The sequence below is a fragment of the Ailuropoda melanoleuca genome, chromosome 8 (assembly GCF_002007445.2).
Source record: "Ailuropoda melanoleuca isolate Jingjing chromosome 8, ASM200744v2, whole genome shotgun sequence".
Lineage (NCBI taxonomy): Eukaryota > Metazoa > Chordata > Mammalia > Carnivora > Ursidae > Ailuropoda > Ailuropoda melanoleuca.
This window is the reverse complement of record NC_048225.1, coordinates 75,733,551-75,755,166: the sequence shown is the minus strand read 5'-3', so window position 1 is coordinate 75,755,166 and position 21,616 is coordinate 75,733,551. Positions and strand designations below refer to the sequence as shown.

Genomic DNA, 21,616 nt, shown 5'->3' with positions numbered 1-21,616 from the left:
GAATCAAGCTGGCTACAGCACAGTGCTGCTGGTATGGCTTGCTTTCCACGGACTAGAGTGCTAAGCATAGGACCTCATCACCTCTATCTCTCATTTAGCCCAGAAGAAACGGAAAAAGGACAGGAAGAAACAGCGGCCTGCTGACACTCCAGAGGACCTCCCTGCAGCCCCAGGGCAGTCCATTGACAAGAGTTACCTGTGCTGTGAACACCACAAAGCAATGATTGCCGGCCTTGCCCTGCTGAGAAACCCGGAGCTGCTCCTTGGTGAGGGAGACGCCACTGCCTTCCACAGGAGGGGGCGTGTTAAGATTACAGCTGTCTTGTGGTTTGAGCACAGCGATTACAGACCGACACATGCACATATCTTCATAGTTTTCTTCTTCCCAATCTTCTTCTAAGTTAATAAACATCCAGTACCTTTTCCCTCAAACTCAAATTATAATCTCAATGGCTGTACATGTGGATGTCTAAATGTTTTCTTTTATTCGTTTATTTAAAATATTAAAGTATGACATGTATTCAGTGAGATACAGAAATACACAGATTTTAAGTTGTTCAGTTTGATGAGTGTTTGCATATGTGTCTACCCATGTAACCAGAGGGAATATTTAAAAATCTTGATTCCAGAAATTACTGTGCACTTGAGAAGAATTTCTGGTTTCAGTAATGCATTATTTGAGCACCAGATGCAATTGAATTTCTTGAATTTCTAAATTAAAAAATCTGTATTATAGGTAGAACAATCATAACCTTCTTACTAATAACAGGTTTGGATCTGATCACAGTAGCAGAAATATCCATTCTTCTGTCTAGGTTGTAACTGTTCACCCTAAGTCCTGAGGATGCCTTACTGAAACACACTGTACTCTTGACCTATCTTGGTGTTGATGTATGTCCCTAGAATCTCAGTTCTTATGCTAATCCTCAAATATTAATCCCACATTTAATGTCTCCTTTCGGTGATTCTTTCTTGTTTCTTGTTTTGTTCTTGTTTCTTGTTTCTTCTTTCTTGTTTCTTGTTTTGTTCTGTCTGCCTATGGTTGCTGAGGTTTCTATGTACTTAGAACTAGGATTTGGGCCTTTGTTTTCCCGTGATTTCTGGAACTTGGATGGATTGCCCTCACTTGGCTGATGTGTCTGAGAAGGCAGTTGTGGCCTTTGAGTTGAAAGCTGGGCAGAGGGCATTGCATCTACATTGCCTTGTGATCATGAGCGAGATGTTGGCCATTGTCCCTTCCAATTCCTAGAGGAAGTCTAATAATGCTTATGGTGGGGAATCTTGGTACGATGTCAGCTGAGTGCTTTGGTATCTTTAAGGGTCTGTTGTAATAGCACACTGGTTCAGCCTCTAGATCTAGTAAAGGAAGGATTGTGAGGCCAGGGTTGAGCTTTCAGATGTCAGATTGGCCCCTAAATTTCTGGGATGAGACAGAAAGGCTAGGCCTCTAAATCTTGTATCCCTTGGGCAGAGCCAGTANCTGGTCAGAGCCAATAATCCAACTCTGTCCTTTGTCCTCCCCAAGGCTGGTACAAAACTTTGAGCAGATCGTCAAATGATGTTTTATTCCTTTACTGCAGAGACCCCACTGGCATTGTTGTTGGTAGGCCTGGGTGGGGGCAGCCTCCCCCTGTTCGTCCACGATCATTTCCCGAAGTCCTGCATTGATGCTGTGGAGATCGATCCCTCCATGTTGGAAGTGGCCACCCAGTGGTTTGGCTTCTCCCAGAGTGAACGGATGAAGGTCCATATTGCAGATGGCCTGGACTATATTACCAGCCTGGCGAGGAGAGAAGGTACGGCTATTGGAGAATTTGGAGGGATGTTGAAGGAAGAGTCATCCAAAGTCGGCAGGCCTGCAAGGGCCTCTGAATTTATCTCGAACAATTAGCATTGTCCCAGTCTTTCACCCTTTGATTTGTTCATTCATTGGTTGATGTATTGATTCAGTGAATCTGGAGTGCCAGCCATGTGCTCAGCACTGTGCTAGGCGTTGGAGTACAGCAGCAAGTAAACCAACCATTTCTGCCCTTGGGGTGCTAACCGATCAGTGGGCTTTTCTCATGGTTCTCTTCTGACTCTGTGTCCTTGCCACAGCTTTATCTTCCCAAGGAACCTAAGGTCTGTAGCCAGGTAAGAAAAAGGGGGAGAGAAGTTGGGGTGTGTGTGNGTTGGGGTGTGTGTTGGAAGTTGTTTTTTCAATCTTTCAGCTGGGGAGAGAGCCAAACAGCATCGTGTAGATCGGTGTGTGTACACCTGGGGGCATCGGGCAGTGTCTGCAGGCATGTGTTTGGTCCTTATAACCACAGGGTGTGGGTGCTTCTGACCGCGAGTGAGTAGAGACCAGAGATTCTGCTAAACATCCTGCGGTGCACAGGACAGCCGCCCCTGCCAGTGTTCTGACCCCAAGTGTCAGTGGTGCTGAGGGTGAGAAATCCTGAAGCACATGCTACTCAGCAGGAATTCTGATGGCCGTGCTGCTGCTGCTGGAATTCAGGCTCCATTTTGCTTTAATATTTCCTATCTCAGACGTAGGACAAAAGGCATGTTAAGGTTCTGCAATATCTCCTGTGCTCCTTTTGACACTTTATATGTAGGCTCCTGGGGACTGGTGCTTCCCTGAGCATGAGTCCCTCAGGGAGAAGTCAGTCAGGTTGGTTCAGTTTTACGTGAACCTAGTGAGCTCAGGCCACCCACCCTTGCTGGTCTGCCATTCCATAACTGATCCTCTGGTTCTCACTGGATCAGAGCATCTCCCAGGTAGGGTGTTGCAAAGTAGGATACCCGGGGTGAGGACTTTGGTTCTGGGATGGACAGATGGTACAGGAAGTTTAATTGCAAACTGAACTTAAATATGTCAGGAGTTTCACAGGTTACCTCTCTGAGGCTGGGGCCAGGGTGGGGGCCCAGACCCAACACAGCTAATGCATGGGAGTTTAAAACTGTGCTAGGCTCATGGCAGTCTGTGATATGTGGCCATCATTACTGCTTATCAGTCAGTTTTGAACAGCCTGGCAAGTATCTCTAACAACCACCTTCCAGATTATTAGAGGGCTCAGTGCTACAAATGTGGGCAGTGGTTGTCCTTGGACTTTGATGAGCCAGCATGTTCTGCTCTGTAAGAAACCAACAGAAGATTTGTGCCATGGCAGTATGGGCGTGCAATAGTCCTGTGTCAATATCTATTAATTATTGAATGATCATTATCATAGTCTCAAAAAGTTTGCTCAAAGTCAGTAGCATTACAGGCTTAACCCTTGTAGAAACTATTTCTGTTACAGCAACGAGTGTATCCGATGCATCATCAGTTCTTTCTCGTGCGTTTAGCAAAATCTTTCTTTCTTGAGCCAGTGTTCTGCACAAAAGATTCACAACAGTCATGTTTCAGTTTCAAAAGGGAAAGAAAACTTTATTATTTATTATAGAAACCTAATTGAAACAGAAAAGTGATCTACACATAGATGAAAATAATAGTAGACAATAAATGAAAATAAGGCAAAGCTACATCAGATCAGGTATTTACAACATCTGACCTCATCAGCTAGGGAAGCCCTGGGGAAACAGCCAGGCTGGAGTCCTGATTGAGAAGCCTGGGGGGAGCATCCACCCCTCAGGTGAGACTTGCAACTGACCATCCCCATAAAGGCCATATTTATAGGGCAAATGACAGGGTTTGAAGTTAAACATTTATTTGCCTATGTGCAGTTTGGAACCAGCTGCATTTCCTTGTTATCATGTTTCTGTATTTTCAAGGAGCCTGGGCTGTGTGTGTCTGCCTCCTCTCCCTGATTCCATTCCTGGGGGCAGCCCAGCCTGGAACAGCAGTGGATGTGAGACAAGATATGTAGTTCTTGGCATCTAGAACAGAAGGGCCAGTTCTGACCGAGAAGCCAGATATTATATTTTAAACAATTAGGTTGTCAAGGTTATTCACACAGCATGAGTCTCACAAATAGCATTCCTTAGCCTGTCTGTGTATGTGCAGGTCCAGGTGGTCGGTTATGGGGGACAAATCATAAAAACATTTATCCATACAGAACAGCCAGCTATTGTTCAAGTACTAGAAAAGATACACTAACTTTAATTTGAGAACATTTTCTCCTACAACCATTTGCTGGGTCAGCCCTTAAAGGCTTAGGCAGCTGCTTTGCCTAAATCAATAGTTCTTAACTCTGCCTGTATTTAGAATTACCTGGGAGTTTGAGAAAAAATACCTGAGGCTTCCTGTTTCCCCTCCCACCTGTTGCTTCCCACACCAGGATTTTTTGACCCTGAAATATTGAAGTATTTCGAATAGTCCCAGGTGACTCTGATGTTCTGCTGAGATTAAAAATTACTGGTTAGATGGACTCTTAACGAAGTAGTAATCATGCTAGCGTGGATCCCATGAATGTGTGTGCTTTCGAAGGTGCTTTTAAATCTGGAAAAGATCAGGTAAATGCCCTGTTTGTCATGTGGGTGCTCACACCAGAACCCGATTGACAATAACTCTCCTGGACAGTGACGTCAGTGCCCTTACAGAAAAACCACAGCCTCCATGTCATCCTTCTGACTTAGCCGCCTGCGGCCACCACGGGTCACAGAGGAAATATGGTGTAGGAATGCAAATGGTGTTAGACAAAGACTTGTTTGCTTCTCTTTCCCAGCACGGCCCCACTACGATGTCGTCACGTTTGATGCCGACAATAAGAACCCAACACTGGGAATGAGTTGTTCACCGCCAGCTTTTGTGGACCAGCCTTTCCCGCAGACGGTTAAAAGCATCTTGACTCCTAAAGGTAGGAAATACAAAAGGTTGGGGAGGGAGGAAGGATGGTTTCTTTAAAATTTTTCTTTTTAATGAAAAACACACATGTGGTTAAGTATGTAGCTTGATGAATTTCCCCAAATTGAACACACCTGTTTTACTCTTATCAAACACAGAACATTTGCAGCCCCCCAGAAAGTCCACCTCTTGCCTCCTTCCAGTAACTCCTGCCCCTCTCAAGGATAACCCCTACCCTAACTTCAGTCAATATAGCTTAGTTTTGCCCATTTTTGTTCTTTGTATAAATGGAATCTTACAGAACGTATTCTCTAAGTGTTTTTTTCTTTCATTAACATGACCTTTGTTTCATCAATACTGTGTACATTTTTCCTTTATAGTGTGGTCTCTATTATGTGACTATACCACATTCATTTCTCCATTCTGTCATTGATATTTAGATCGTTTCCTTTTTGGGGCTTTTTTTTTTTTTTTTTTAGATTTTATTTATTTATTTGACAGCAAGAGAGGGAACACAAGCAGGGGGAGTGGGAGCGGGGGGAGAAGCAGGCTTCCCGATGAGCAGGTAGCCTGATGTGGGCTCAATCCCAGGACTCTGGGATCATGACCTGAGCTGAAGGCAGACGCTTAAAGACTGAGCCACCCAGGCTCCTCCCTTTTGGGGTTTTTATAAGTAGTGCCTGCCCTGGCGATGAAGTCCAGACTCCCCCATCTCTGCCCCCAAAAGGAACCTGCGCATTTGGAAAGGTTGTTGCTTGCCGTGAAAATGAGATGTGCCTCCCAGCCCCTCAGAGTCTGCACCAGTGACCTGGTGTCACCAGACACTGGCCTTTATCCATGTCCCTTCTCCCCTGACTTCCTCAGGTGGCTTAGGTGCGGTATGCAACCAGGTAGTCTGCACCTGGGGCCCTCCAGGCCTGGGGAGTTCTGGTTGGTCTCAAAGTACCTGCCAGGCCTCCAGTCCTGTAGGAGCCCACTAGCCCCCAGCAGACCTTTTTCAGGGTGCTGCTTTCTTTGGACAGCTGTCAGTCTCCCTTTGGAACGGCTGCAAGAGAGCCCCGGGCTTGCCAGTAATGAGGCCTCCAGGTGTGTCTTGTTGAACACTGCCCCAGGTGGCGGCCACCTGGCAGTCCAGACACCCTCCAGCTTTCCAGGGCTGTTGTGCACCCTGGAGCCGGTTGCATCTGGGATTTATACAAATGCCTTGTAGCCAGGACATCCTGTTCTCCAGCTGCTTCTCTAGACACTTGCCCTCCTCCCGGTCTCTGCCCTGACTTGCGCAGCTCGAGCATGTGCACTATGAGCCCTCCAGGCCTGTGGAGGTCCTGCTTGTGCACAATACCTGTTGGTGCTTGTGGGCGGAGGGATCCCAGCCCCAAAAGGCCTTCTGAAGCAGCAGCTGGAAACTGAAGGCAGCCAGTCCAGCTTGGGACTGGCTGCCTGACCGGGTTGCTGGCTTCACCACTCAGTAGTGCCAGATGTTCTTACTGGAGGGTAGCACCACTGCTGGTGGGGTCTGGGGTCCACGCTCTAGCCCCAACCCAGTGGGGCAGGCCATTTTTCTCCAGCTCTGCCTTCTGGGAAAGTATGAGCATCAACGTAGGATAAGGCTTAGAATGAGGCAAATGCCAAAGGCCCCAGATAGCCCCCTTTTCTGAGCCAAGCCTGTTTTGTCATTTTGTTCCTCTTAGCTGCCACCTCATCTGCAACCTATTAGCAAGACTTGGTCTTCAGGGAACATCCCAGGCCCCCAAAGTTCTGGATGATCCTTGGCAACTGAATGGGCTCAGGGTGTGAAGACCTTATACCCTGAAAAATATTTCTTAGGCTCCTTTTGATACTGGGAACTTTCAGTCCCCATTTGGACCAACCAGTTGATTGTGTCCTGGGCTCCTCCAACAGTCAAGCCTTTCAGGTGTCTCTGTTGGGTTATCCTCTGTGACTTACTCATACCTGCCCTTGCAAGGCAGTCCAGATTTTTCTAGCTCTGCCTTCAGTGGGAACTTTGATATTTTGAATGTTTGTGCTTAGAATTAGGCAGAGTTTTCCCACATCTGAAAGCGGGCACCAGCTACACAGCCTCTGCAGGCACTTTCCCTGTGCTGGGTGCACAGTATGCACTTGGTCATCCCAGGCACTGCAGCTGTAACCTTACAGGCCTGTGGGCATCTCAGTGAAGAACCATGTGCTCAGCCTCCAAAGTGGTAAGATCTCACACCCCAGAAACCATTATGAGGTGTGAGCTTTAAACTTGAAACACTGAGTTCACATTTGGACTGACTGCATGATTAGGTTTCCTGTTTCTTTGGTAATCAGTGCTCCCTGATGTGTCCTTTTGGGAGATACCCAGGCCGCCTCACCAGATGCAGCCCTGGCATAGAATCTAGAGTTTTCCTGCTTTGTCTTCAAGGGGAATATTTACATTTTTTGAAATTACAGCGTGGAATAAAGCAAATGTCAATATCCCCAAATAGTCCTCTTCTTCGACCTTGCTTACCAGACATTGCTTTGTTTTAGGTCTTCCACTGTCTTGAGTTTGTGCTATCTATGCCCTGACAGCTGGCCTTGGACTGCCAGGGCTACTCCAGGCCTATGGAGCTTTGGCCAGATCTCAGCCACCTGAATGTCCTTAGGGTGAAGCAGTCTCTCACCCAAAATTTTTCAGCAATGGAGCTTTAAACTGGTAATCGTCCCATTGATACTTGTTGTCTGATGGTATCACAGGATTCTCCAGCAAGCAAGGCTCCTGGGTGTCTGTTATTGGAGGTTACCCAGACCATCTTGTCTTGGCAAGGAAGTCCCTATTCCCCTAGCTTTACTTTTAGGAGTATAATACTCATTTGTGTAAGTTAAACTTTATAACAGGCAGATGCCATGTATCCCTGTTAGCCCAGTCTGTGTCCAGTCCTTTCAAGACACTTACTCTGTCCCACGTTTCTGGCTTCCCTGACTTAAGCAACATGTGCATGCTAAGTATATCCCCTGTTTGCTGCCCTAGGGCAGCTGGAGACCTCCAGGCCTGTAGAGCTAGGGCCCATCTTCAACCACCTGCACTGGAATGAACCCACCCACTGAAAATTACTTGGAGGCAGTTGCTGAAAAGGGTGGCTGTCAGTCCCCATGTGGACTATCTGCTAGGGTCCCTGGCTTTATAGCAGTCAAGGTTCTCAGGTGCTCCTGTTGGAGGATCCCCCCAACAACCCATCAGATTCAGCCCTGGCAAGGCAGTCCAGATAACTCTAGCTCTACCTCCAGTGGTGGTATGCACATTTGTGTAGGTTAGGTTGGAATTAGGCAGACACCTTGTAATGCCAAGAGTCCGTTTCTACAACTCAGTCTTTCGGACACTTGCCCTGTTTTAGGTTCCTGGCTACCCTCACCTTTCGTTCTGACACATGGATAGCGTGTACCCCATCAGCTGCCTTTAGGCAGCAGGAATCCTAAAGGTATGTGGGTCTAGGGCCCATCCAGAACCATCTGCATTACCACAAGGGGAGGGAGCCCACCCACTGAAAATTGCTCTGAGGTAGCTGCTGAAATGAATGTAAATCAGGCTCCATGTGGTGTTGCTATTTGAAGGGACCCCAGGCTTTTTTAAGAACTAAGACTCCCAGTTATCTCTTAATGGAGGATACCGTGTTCTGCTTGTTCATACCTCTCCATCATGAGATAGTTGAAAAAACTCCAGCTCTGCCATCGTGGGGGATATTCCACAATGTGTAGGTACATCTTGTTATTAGGCTGATATTTGGTACTCCTAGGAGCCTGCTTCTGTGACCTGGCCTCTTTAGCATGCAATCCATTCCAGGTTTCTGGCTACCCTGATCTGCTCAGCCCGTGGACGTGCTGTCCACACTATCAGCCTGTCTTGTGCATCTCTGGCCAAGCCCAACCATGACATAGCCTCCTGCATGGAGGAAGCCCACCTCCACCAAATTCTTCTAAGGGGCCAGCTGCAAATGGATGACAGTCCCCATTTAGACTGGCTGCCTGCTGGCATCCCGGGTTTCTCCAGTGACCAGGGCTCCCAGGTGTCTCTTATTGGAGGATGTCCTGGCCAGACTGCTTGGGTGCTCCATGGCAGGCCGGTTGAATAATCTGTAGGTCTACCTTCATGGAGAATTCCCTTTTGGGCTTGTAGGGCTTTCAGTTAGGCAGAAACCTTATCCCCGAAGAGTTTGCTCCTATGCTCTAGCATCTCCTGCCCCATGTCCTGTTCCAGATCCCTGGCTTCCCTGAACAGCACTGCATATGCATATGCTATGCACACATTTAGCAAGCTTTGGACAGCAGGGCCCTAGAGTCACAGAGAGCTAGGACTGGACTCAACTCTCTGCATACCCTCCAGGAAGGAATGAGTCCACCCCCCAACAATCACACTAAGGCAACAGATTGATAACCGTCCGCGTATGTGCTTGCTACTTGATCAGACTCTGGCTTCTCTAGCAAGCGGGGCTCCCAAGTGTCTCCTACTGGAGGTACACCTGCCAGACACTCAGCCCACACTGACAGAAGGAATGCAGTATGCTCCAGCTCTGTCTTCAGGGGCAATACATGTATTTGTGTAGCCTAAGACTTAAAATTAAGCCCATTACTTCTTCTTTACACGTCTACACTTGTGTCGGCCTCTTGACCCTTGCTACATTCCAGATACCTGGCAACCCTGAACTCCTCACCACATTCATACACAGTACACACCCCTATAGCAGGCTGTGGGTAGCCCGGGCAGACCTGGGACACTGCCCTCCCCCAACCACCTGCATGCCTCCAGCTTGGGGGGAACCCACCCCCAGAAATCACTCTAAGGCAGCTGCAACAGTCAGTCCCCATTTGGACTTCCTTCTTGATCCAGTCCTGGGCTGCTTTTGCAAGGTATCTCTTATTGGAGGATATGTGAACTAGCTGCCCAACCCACCCTGGCAGGGTAGTCCAGTTTCCTCCTCTGCCTTCATGAGGAATATGTGTGTTTGTGTAGGCTAGGGCTTGTAGTTATGCCCATATCTTGTTTCACAAGAGCTTGATCCTGTGATCTTGTCTTTCCAGACCCTTACTCTGGTCAAGATCCCTGGCACCCTTAAATGTACTGTGCCCATATGTTCAGGATGTATCCCTTCAGCAGGCCTTGGGCAGCTAGAACTCTCCACACTGGGGAAGCTAGGTCCAGGCCCCAACCAACTGCATAGGTACCCAAATAAAGAGAGCCTACCTCCTGAAAAATCACTCTGAAGTAGTAGCTACAAATAGGCAACATTCAGCCCTCATTTGACTTGCTGCCTGATGGGTCTGGGCTTCTCTAGCCATCAGGGCTCCCAGGTGTCTCTTCTTAATGGCCCCTCCCTAGCAAGTCAGTCGAGCGACCTTGAGCTCTGCTAATCAGAGGAGATTCCTCATTGGGTAGGTTAGGGCTTGTGATTAGGCATAAGCTTTGATCTTCAAAACCTTGCTCTAACCATAACCAGACTTCCCCCGGGGTTTCTTATTGGAGAATTCACCAAACAGCCCAGCCCAACCTGACGAGGTAGTCTAATATCCTCCAGTTCTACTTAGGGGGAATATGAGCATCTGTGCAGGAAGGGCTAGCTGCTAGGCATAGGCCTGTCCCCCAAGAGTGTTCCTATGGGCCAGCCTCTCCAGGTCCATGCCCAGTGGCTGCCTCAGAGTGATTTTAGGGGGCTGGGCTCCCCCCACGCTGAGGCTGGTTCACAGGAGCGGGCTCTTGGGGATACAAAGTTACCTGCCTAATTCCAAGATGTAACCTACACTAATGTCCATGTTCCACAAGAAGGCAGAGCTGGAGGAGTCTTGATGGTGTTGCCACATCAAGGTTGGATAGAGGGCCAGGGTACTCTCCCATAAGAGACAGCTTGGGAGCCCCAAATCCAGGAGAAGCCTGGGGCCCCACCAGGCAGCTAGTCCAAATGGGGACTTACTATCAACCCTTTATTTATTTTTTTAAGATTTTATTTATTTATTTGACAGAGAGAGAGACAGCCAGCGAGAGAGGGGACACAAGCAGGGGGAGTGGGAGAGGAAGAAGCAGGCTCCCAGCAGAGGAGCCTGATGTGGGGCTCGATCCCAGAACGCCAGGATCACACCCTGAGCCAAGGCAGACGCTTGACGACTGAGCCACCCAGGCGCCCCTACTATCAACACGTTAAAGCTGCCACCTCATAAAGAGTTTTGGGCTGTGGGCTTCCTCCACCTTGGAGTTACTGAGGTGTTTGCCGTCCAGTCTGAGCTCCAGAGTCCTGGAAGGCCCCGGGCAGACAAAGACCTGCTGACAGAGTGAGGACTGCGCATGCACAGGTGGCAGAGGTCAGGGGAGCCAGGGACCAGGACCAGACAATGTCAGGGGAGGCTGGGTCACAAGAGGGGGCTATTATAGGTACTTGGAATCTACCTAATTCCATGCCTTAACCTAAGCAAATGAGGTGGAGGAATCTGGTTTTATGCTCCAAGAAGAGACGCTTAGGAACCTTTTGTTTAGAGAAACCTGGGACCCAATCTTACAGCCATTCCACATGGGGACTGACTGTAGCTCATTTCAGCTTCTGCCTCACAGCGATTTTGGGAGGGTGGGGGGTGGGTTTCCTTCTCATGTGAAGTAATGCAGGTGTTGAGGATTGCCCCTTGCTCCACAGGCCTCGAGGGCCCCAGATGCCCAGAGGTGGCTGACAGAGTTCCTACTGTGCAGGTGCAGAAGTCAGGGTAGCCAGGTACCTGGAAGAGGGCAAATGTATGGAGAGGTCAGATCATGGTGCGGGCTCTTTGGGTTCAAGGTGTATGACTAATTGTGGCCCGACGTTCCCTATGAGGAACATCCCCTGAAGGCAGGCTGGAAGAATCTGCATTCCTCAAAATTTTGCTGACTTCTGAAACTATTTTGGGCTAGGAGGCTGACATGATAAAATCACTGTTTTTCAGAGGTTTTTTGTTCAGCATCTTTATCAGCAGAGATGAGAGTGAATCTTCCTTGGAGAAGGATAATACCATAAAGGTACACTCAATATTTCTTACACTCAATAATTTATACTTAATTTTTAATATGCAATTATTTTATACTCAATAATCAATATTGAATATCAGGAACTATTAGGTGTGCCAAGAAATAAGAGTTTTATGACCTAAAACCAAGAAAAAATAGACAATAGAAGCCAGCCCGTAGGGAATCCAGGATTAGATAAGCAGACAAGGACTCTGATTAAAATGTCCAAAAAATAGATGAAACATGGATAATTTCACGAGAATTAGAATCTATTTTTTAATAGAAATTCTGGAACCAAAAGTACAGTAACTGAAGTTAAGTGTAACCTGGGAAATCAGGAAGCAAATGGGGAAATGTGTCTGTGCCCACGGACGTGACATTGACTCAGGGCATGCCTTAGTTGCATCTCTGGAGCATGTTGTCAGTGCCGGAATCCTGAGATCTAGTGTAGACTCAGAGGATTTGTACACACTTAAAGAAACCAGACTTTTAAAATATAAGTTCATATATTTGTCTTCGAGTATACTCTCAGGGTGCGTAGCTGGCTCAGTTGGAAGAGCATGCGTCTCTTAATGTTGGGGTCATGAGTTCGAGCCCCATGTTGAGTGTAGAGATTACTTAAGTAAATAAAACTTAAAAAAAAAAAAAAAGGTATATCCTACGTACTGTATTGCAGTAAACAGGCTCCAGAACATAAAGATGAGTTCTTTTTTCAAGAGTAGTTTCTCAAGAATTCTCCAAAATAATTCCAAGAACAGGTATGTTTTTAAGTTTACTATCATTATGTTCCAAATAATTGGAAAACTCGTTACTGCTGTTTCTGTAAAGGATGCGGGAGGGTGGTTCAGTGATTGCCAAAGCGTTTTCTTAAAATTATTCCATAGGGAGTTTGATGCCAGACAGATATCCTATAGTTAATCTCATATGCCGTGTTTCAGACCTGGGGCTACTTAGCATTAAAGTATACCTTCTAAGCTGATATGATGAATTCAGAGTCAGAGAAAAGATGCTGTGAATTTTTCTGGTTCATTTTTTTTTTTCTTTTAAAATGGGGAGAGTTGGATGCTTAATAAACTCAAAACAATAGCATAACCAGGGCCAGAAGGAAAACTGATTTATTATTAATGTTAAAAGTAGACATGCAATCTACCACAACATAGGGAAAAATTGGATATGACATGGCAGGCCATGGATGATTCAGAATTGTTTTCTAGTTAACACTTGTTTAAATTACTTTGCTTGTTTACACTTTGTAAGTAAGATGCAAAGATAAAGTGCTTTCAAGAAATTCATTATGGGGGCACCTGGGTGGCACAGCGGTTAAGCGCCTGCCTTCGGCTCAGGGCGTGATCCCGGCGTTATGGGATCGAGCCCCACATCAGGCTCCTCCGCTATGAGCCTGCTTCTTCCTCTCCCACTCCCCCTGCTTGTGTTCCCTCTCTCGCTGGCTGTCTCTATCTCTGTCGAATAAATAAATAAAATCTTTAAAAAAAAAAAAAAGAAATTCATTATGAAATTCAAATGTAACTTCAGATATACTGATGAGCTGAAATGACTGTGGAATCCCAAAATATTTATTTAAATATTTAAAGGCAGTGGTATTGACTGAGGTTTAAAGTAATCAAGCTGCCTCTGTTTCCTTTCCTTTCATTTTATTTTCATAAGTCACAAATTTCCACTGCTTGTATTCTTTCTTCCCCTCCTGTTATCTTGAAATGCCAGAAGAAAATCAATGTCAATAGAATCAATCTATAATAATAATGAAACAGTTCAGAGAAAAGAAAATCTATAAAAATGGAAAATTTCTATATTGTTTATAAGGTGACCAAAAGAATGTATAAATATTATTTTATGAAGAGTTTGTGATATTCTTAGGTGCCTGGGAAATGAAACATATATTGAAAGTAAGTGACTTGAAGGTCATTAGGCAAACAGTGCCTCCAGGATTCCCATGCCCTGGGAAGGCTAAAACATTTTCTCTTACTATCACTTCCCTTGTTTTCTTTCTTTTGTCTTTTCTGCTCATTCAAAAGCAAGCTTTCAAAAGCATAATCCAGTCAATAAATTTATTGTGTGCTTGCCCATGCAAGGTACAATGGAGAATAAAAAGGAATCTAAGACCACATCCTTGATTTAAAGAAGCAGTCAGAATCACGATTCTAGCCTGTATCTTCGCAGCTGCTGAGCCATCCTTTTGTTCAGTGTGTTGCTGAGTTCCACACCTTCTCCATTTTCTTTCCATTTCTTTCACTTTTTTCATCTCAACACTCCCAATTCCAACACTGCTTCTTTGACCCTTCACATAAGTCCTTGCTTGAGTTTTACTGACCATTTTGAGATTATTTTGTAAGTTTTCCTAACTTCTCTCTTTTCCATTTCAAAATCACTTTATAGTTTTATCATTTGTCACTTCCTTCCCTCTTGCCTCCAAGAAAGGATTCTGTCTCCATCCTGCCCAGAACTCACCTCTGCTGCTCTTCCAACCCTGATCCTCATTCCTCTGCAGGGGCATCACCCAACTTTGTTTCTTTTTTGATTTGCATTTCAATCTCACTCTCATCCTTACTCCCCATTCCTAAGTGTAACTTGGTTACTTCCAATCGTACTTTGATCTTACTGCTGCTTGAACTAAAACTTCATGTGTTATTTCCCGTTACAATTAAATTTCTTGAAAGTGAAATTTATAATCTGTAATTCCGCTAAAAAATAACTCTTTCAGTATGGATTCCACATCCATAATGTTACTAAAATACTTCTTGAAAATCAGTAATGGTCTGTGAGTCAACAAATTTAATGGCTTTTTCTAGCCTTCATTCCCACCTTCCTCCACCCCCACCAATTTCTCTGAAACTTTAAAAATTATTATTTTAACAGGTTTTTTAAAGTTTATTTTTTTAGTAATCTCTATACCCAACGTGGGGCGTTCTCGAACTCACAACCCCAAGTCAAGGGTCATATGCTCTTCTGACAGAGCCAGCCAGGCACCCCTGAAATTTTTGATGTTAATAACCATTCCTCTTTGTTTTACGTTGCCCTGTCTTCATTGTTATGTCTACTTCTCTGACCACTTCTTTTTTAAAATTTTTTTATTAAGTAAACACTACCCTCAATGTGGGGCTTGAACTCACCACCTCAAGATCAAGAATCACATGCTCTGGGGCGCCTGGGTGGCACAGCGGTTAAGCGTCTGCCTTCAGCTCAGGGCGTGATCCCGGCGTTATGGGTTCGCCCCACATCAGGCTCCTCTGCTATGAGCCTGCTTCTTCCTCTCCCACTCCCCCTGCTTGTGTTCCCTCTCTCACTGGCTGTCTCTATCTCTGTCAAATAAATAAAATCTTTAAAAAAAAAAAAAAGAATCACATGCTCTACTGACTGAGGCAGCCAGGAGCCCCACTCTAACCACTTCTTATTGGCTGCTCTCCTTATCCTCTAATCCCCTCATTCTCCTAAGTGCCCTTTTCCTTGCATAGGCCCCTCCTTGGGTTCTTCTTCATAGAGATGATAGTTGAAGCTGAGGATTCCCATGCTCTGGGAATGCTAAAATACCCCCTCAAAGAAAAGTGTATATAAACAAAAGGGCAGACTTGACCATCTTGCTTTTGTTTTTGCATGGGATTCATTTAGTTGGCAAGAGAGGTAGGAGAAATAGGTCCAAGCAGTCTTAGCAATAGCAGCATTCCTGTATCTATGACCATCCTGTGAGACAGCCCTTCTTCTATAACTATGGCCCTTGCCTGGTTCTGTTGACCCTTTCCTTCCCTTTTCATACTTATAAATAGTAATGGCTTCTTCTCTTCCTGAGTTATATCAGCATCTCTGCTTGATTCCCCTTATGGTTTTAATTTATTGTTAAACTCTAACAAAGTAGTTCATGTTTGATACTAATAGATCACCTTAGGCAATTCTTCTATTTGCTAAAGTATTTGTGTGTGTGTGTGAATAAACATATATACTCAATTGTTCACTTGAATCTATAACTTCACTCAAATTTTTTTTAAGATTTTAAGTAATCTGGGGCGCCTGGGTGGCACAGCGGTTAAGCGTCTGCCTTCAGCTCAGGGCGTGATCCCGGCGTTATGGGATCGAGCCCCACGTCAGGCTCCTCAGCTATGAGCCTGCTTCTTCCTCTCCCACTCCCCCTGCTTGTGTTCCCTCTCTCGCTGGCTGTCTCTATCTCTGTCTAATAAATAAATAAAAAATCTTTAAAAAAAAAAAAAGATTTTAAGTAATCTCCACACCAAACATGGGGCTCAAACTCAACCCTGAGATCAAGAGTCACAGGTTCTACCAACTGAGCCAGCCAGGTGCCCCTATAATATACTCAGTTTTTAATAGTTGCTTAGTCTTGTGTGTCTATGTAAGTTTGTGAAGTCTTGGAAGACAGCTAACACTGTTCACCATCTTTATATCTCCAGGCTTTTACAGAATACCTGTCACTTATCTGATGGGTGAATTTTTTACCTTGATATAGCACCCAAGATTAGTATTACCATCTTGAGCAAGAAATTAAATTTGTAGTTGACCATCAACAGACTAAAGTCTCCTGAATCAAATGAGATTATCACAAGACATGAGGCCTGACAGATTCCATCATCTCTACAATGCTTTAAGAATAAACTGCTTGGGGCACCTGGGTGGCTCAACTGTTTAAGCGTCCGCCTTTGGCTTAGGTCATGATCCCAGGGTCCTGGGATCAAGCCCTGCATTGGGCTCCCTGCTCGGCGGGAAGCCTCCTTTTCCCTCTCACACTCTCCTTGCTTGTGTTCCCTCTTTCGCTGTCTCTCTCTGTCAAATAAATAAATAAAATAAAAAAAGAATAAACTGCCTAATTTCTATTATAAGGGCAAATCATGCAGCCCATTTCGATAAAATATTGATCTCACCTTAAGCTTATAGCTCTGCAGTATTTACTAATGTGCCCAGCTTTACCATTCTCTTGCCTTCAACAAGTTACACAGTTCATCTCAAAACCTTGGTTTCCACATAGATAAAATGAGGAAAATGATACTTGTTCTCAGAGCGTTGTTGTACAGAAATAACGTATGTTAATCATTAAGCATAGTGCTTTTAAAAATAGGCATTTAGGGCTCAGTTGGTTAAGCATCTGACTCTTGGTTTCCACTCAGGTCATGATCCAGCCCCAGGTCAAGCTCTGTACTCAGCAGGGAGTCTGCTTGAGATTCTCTCTCCCTCTGCCTCTTCCTGCCATGCACGGGTGCTCTCTCTCAAATAAATAAGATCTTTAAAATAAATAAAAGTAGGCATTTAATAAATGGTAGCCACTTTTAACTTTCAGAGAACTTGTATATAAATTTATAATGCAATTAGACATATTCCTGCGCAGGTTTCTTTGTCATCTTTGTAGGGGGCAATTTCTCAAAGATAAAATTCTTACAACAGGTCATATCAATAAATAAGAGGAGAGGATAAAAAGCATCTCTATGAATCCATCTTATATTGTCACATCTAAAATTCCATGAGGGAAGCACAGAGGACATTCCCATTTTATTGCATATTTTTAACAAAAATTAAACTATAGTAGAATCTGTCTTTAAAAATCAGACTCCAGTTAGCCTGCTTGCTCTATTACTCTTTACTCTTTATTCTCTCTGTGTAGAATCACTGACTGATGCCACATAGGACATACCTGGAACCCCTGGCAAACTTAGAAAGTGGATGCTTTATTAGAAAATAGTATTGTATCAATGTTTAATTCTTAAAAATTTAATTGAATTGTAGTCATGAAAAGAACTGTTCTGTTCTGGAAATACCCATTGAAGTATTAAGGGGTAAAGAGGCATGATGTCTGTCATTAACTCAAATAATGGGTGAGGAAAGAGGTGGGATAGCTATATATTTCAAGAGAATAAACCAAATGAAGTGAAATGTTAACAACCCCCTTGAGTTAAGTCACATAAATATAAACTCTCTGGCCCTGTTTCTTCATCTATTTGGAGAAAGAGAGACTGGCTTGAATTATTTCAGTATCATTTATGCTGTGAGTTATGAAAGTCAATTAGGAGTTGAGACTGGCATTAGAAAAAGAATGTTAATAACCAGTGAATTTGGATTAAGGATTTGCAAGAGTTTTTTGTGCATATTCTTTAGTTAAGTGTGAGGTTCTTTCAAAATTAAAAGTAAAATTAAGCTAACTATATTTACACAATACGAGACTCTCTGAGCACAAGAGGCTAATAGGTTAGCTAAATGATACACCTGTGTACTTCCTCACCAAAACAGTTGAGCTATATGCTTATCAAGAGTCAATTTGTTTTTTTGTTTGTTTGTTTACATAAACTCAGTGCCCAACGTGGGGCTTGAACTTATAACCCCTAGATCAGAAATTGCATACTCTTCCAGCTGAGCCAGCCAGGTGCCCCTAGAGTCAATTTGTATTTGTAACATAAATATTTACACCTCTTATTATACTTATGGAGTTTAAATATTCAAACTAATGAAATACAAATAGAAAGTTGTTTTTATGAAAACTAAATTGAAGGTGAACAGAAGTTACTTTAGGATTAGATGTAGGTAAGAAAAATGTGTAAAACTGGGGAAAAATTGTACAAAATCTAGACTGATTTGGCACTCAAACTTCTTCAAAGGTGTCTTTTTAAAGTTCTTGCTGTAGTTTGAAAAAAATATGAAACTGAAAATTGTAAACAATTTAAACTAAACAGTGCAATTCGTAATAAAGACACTGGGGTGCTCCAACCAACAGACTCATTTTCAGATAAAAGGTCTTGGCCCTAGTTCAGAGATTAGTGAGTAAATGTATAATGATACATTTGAGTCAAAATAAAAAGGTTATTAAAGTATATCTGCCTTTTTTAAAAAAAAAAAGATTTTATTTATTTATTTGACAGAGAGATAGAGAGCACAAGTAGGCAGAGTGGCAGGCAGAGGGAGAGGCAGGCTCTCTGCCGAGCAGGAAGCCTGACGTGGGGCTCAATCCCAGGACCATGACCTGAGCCGAAGGCAACCATTTAACCGACTGAGCCACCCAGGTGCCCTTATGTCTGCCTTTTATTTAAAAGGCACTTTTAACCAACTTTTTAAATTAACCAACCAACAACTAGTCCCAATTTCAATCAGAAAGAGACTCTCTAGTGTATTTTTTTTAACTGAGAAAGTGATACACGTGGTAAAATATTCTAATGGTACAAAACACCACACTATGAGGAAAGGTTTCCTTTCTGTATTAGTCTGCTGGGGTTGTTGTAACAAAATACCACAGACCAGATGGCTTAAACGACAAATTTTCTCACAGTTCTAGGGGCTAGCAGTCCAGGATCAAGGTAACATCAGGATTGGTTTTTGGGGAGACCTCTCTTCCTGGCTTGTAGAAGGCCACTTTCTCAAAGTGTCCTCTCATGCATCATCTCTGTGCCCACACATATGGATACCAGCCCTATCACATTAGGGCTTCACCCTTAGGACCAACTGCATTTAAACTTAATTACCTAAAGGCCCAGTCTCCACATACAATCACATTGTGGATTAGGGCTTCAACATATGAATCGGGAGGGGGAAGGACGACACAATTCGGTCCCTAATATCTTCCATAGTGGATTCCCAGCCCTTCTGGGTTTTTGTTTTTGTATATGATGCTCACGTGGAAGCAGAGTCTGCATACTTTTTCTGCACCTTGCTTTTCTCACCTTACAGTAACAGATAGAGATATTCCAAGTCAATGCATATAGATCTACTTCAGTTTAATGGTTGTATACTGTCCTACTGAATGGATGTACCAAACTTATTTCCTATTGCTGGATAGTTAAAGGTTTTTGGTTTTGTTTTTTTTTCAGTCTTGTTGCAAAAATCCTTTAAAGAATATTCTTAGAAAATGCTTTTATACAATTTCTGTAAGTTTATCTATGGTATAAATTTTAGAAGTAGAATTTGTTAGATCAAAAGGAACTGCATATAAATTTTTGACATGTATTGTCACCCTGAACTTTAAAAATTTGTACCAATTTACAGTTCCATCAGCAGTGTTTAAGAAAGCTTGTTCTTCCCCCCTCCTTGGCCTCCCACCCCATTATACCACATGTACATACCTCCAACACTGTATTGGCAAACTTTTTCATCTTTGCCACTGAGATAACAAAAGGATCAGAGTTTCAAATTAGACTCACAACTCAGTAATCAGAGATCTTACCTAAGTTCAAGCTTCACTAATTTCAAAGACACCAGTAACCAAGACGCACAGACAAAATAGGAAGAAGTCTAGGACTCCTCATGCTGCTCCCCTGGTCCTTTCTTCCTGTGTTGGATGCACATCTGCTCAAGATAATTGATGTGGTTTCTAACTAAGGTATGCAGTCACCTCACTTACACAGAAGGAACCAACTCAGTTACGAAACACTCTCCATTTAAGGCTAAGTTACATAAGTTACATGATATTTTCCAGTCATGCACCTCAAATCCACAGATTCTTGCTGTGTTTACCATGGTCTCAGCCCAGGGCTATCCTGCTAAAGGAATTCTATAGATATGAACTCTCCTACTAGGAGATACTAGTTTGTTTACCTGCTAAAGGAATTCTATAGATATGAACTCTCCTACTAGGAGATACTAGTTTGTTTACCATATTTCTAAGAATCACATGCTTGCTTGCTTTCCTAGGAGTATTCTTCTATAATGGGAGAGAATGGATTGCAGATCTGCTGCTAACAACTCCTTTCTTCCTGGTCACTGATAGATGAAAAATGATATTTCTTTTGATTTACACTTTGATGTTGAACAGTTGTTTATATATATATATAAATTTATATATATATATAAATTTTGTTTATATATATATAAATTTTTTATATTTATATATAAATTTTGTTTATATATATATAAATTTTTTTATATTTATATATAAATTTTGTTTATATTTATATAAAAAATTTTTTTTTTGCCTTATGGGAACAGAGACAATAGCAACAATATATTGAAACCTGGAAAGTAGGTGAATCAGTGACAATTACCTTAGTCTTGAGAAACAAGAATCCTAAGCAGGCCATGAAGCAACCTGATTCACATAGCTAAACCCTGCGTAAGGCTCAGAAGTGCTAGGTAACTCTGAGCTTGATGTAAGCTAAAAACAGGAGGAATAATAGAAAATTTGCTTAAGAATCAAATGCTCAGAATCCCTTCTCCAATCCAGTAGAAGCCCAGAGATTTAGTATTAGAAGAGGGTAAAACAAAAGATCTCTGGCTCAGAGGACACCAGGCCTAGTTAAGGTGGAAGGTCTGATGTTGAAAGAGAAATGATAAGAAAATTAGAGGACCAACATCTGAATAATTGAAACTCAAGAAAGAGAAAATAGGGTAAAAATAACCAAATAATTCAAGTTGTTGAGACTGGACCCTTGCTCTGACCCTATATCCCGGGCTATTTATATTCTTTCAGCTTACTGGTATATCTGATTCACAGTAACTGTAAAATGACATTTTCTGCACTTTCAGAAATGTTGGGGATAGTCAAAGGGCCTTTTTGTTCAGGTGACTAAGGGGTGGGGCTAGCATTACCCCTCCCCTGGGTAATCATACCAAAATGGTTGGCAGAACTAAAGAATTATGGTTAAAACAAACCAAAAAAGGGTGCTTGGGTGGCTCAGCCTATTAAGTGTCGGGCTCTTGATGTCCGCCTAGGTCATGATGTCAGCGTCCTGAGATCGAGCTCTTCCTCCGCTCCCGGGAGTCTGCTTGAGATTCTCTCCCTCTGGCCCTCCGCCCACTTGAGGGCACGTGCTGTCAAATAAATAAATCTTTAAAAAAAAAAAATAGAATGATTTATTTATAAAAGCTATGCCAATGAGGTGCCCCTACAAACTCGATAGTCGTAATGTCGTAAATTGTGGTGAAAGAAGGGT

General features: G+C 43.4%; 1 protein-coding gene across 4 annotated transcripts in view; it reads left to right on the top strand.

Annotated features, from left to right (window-relative positions):
- Nucleotides 1-75: 75 nt before the first annotated feature.
- The window catches only part of VAMP4 (vesicle associated membrane protein 4), a 58,134-nt gene continuing 36,593 nt past the window's right edge, over nt 76-21,616 (top strand). For 2 of the 4 annotated variants that reach the window (XR_004627247.1, XM_034666729.1), the window contains exons 1-4: nt 76-266; nt 1,581-1,796; nt 4,647-4,778; nt 11,690-11,762. The gene's annotated coding sequence lies outside the window, so the exon portion shown is untranslated. The remainder of the gene's footprint in view (nt 267-1,580; nt 1,797-4,646; nt 4,779-11,689; nt 11,763-21,616) is intronic. The other 2 variants (XM_034666731.1, XM_034666730.1) reach the window with 2 other exon arrangements.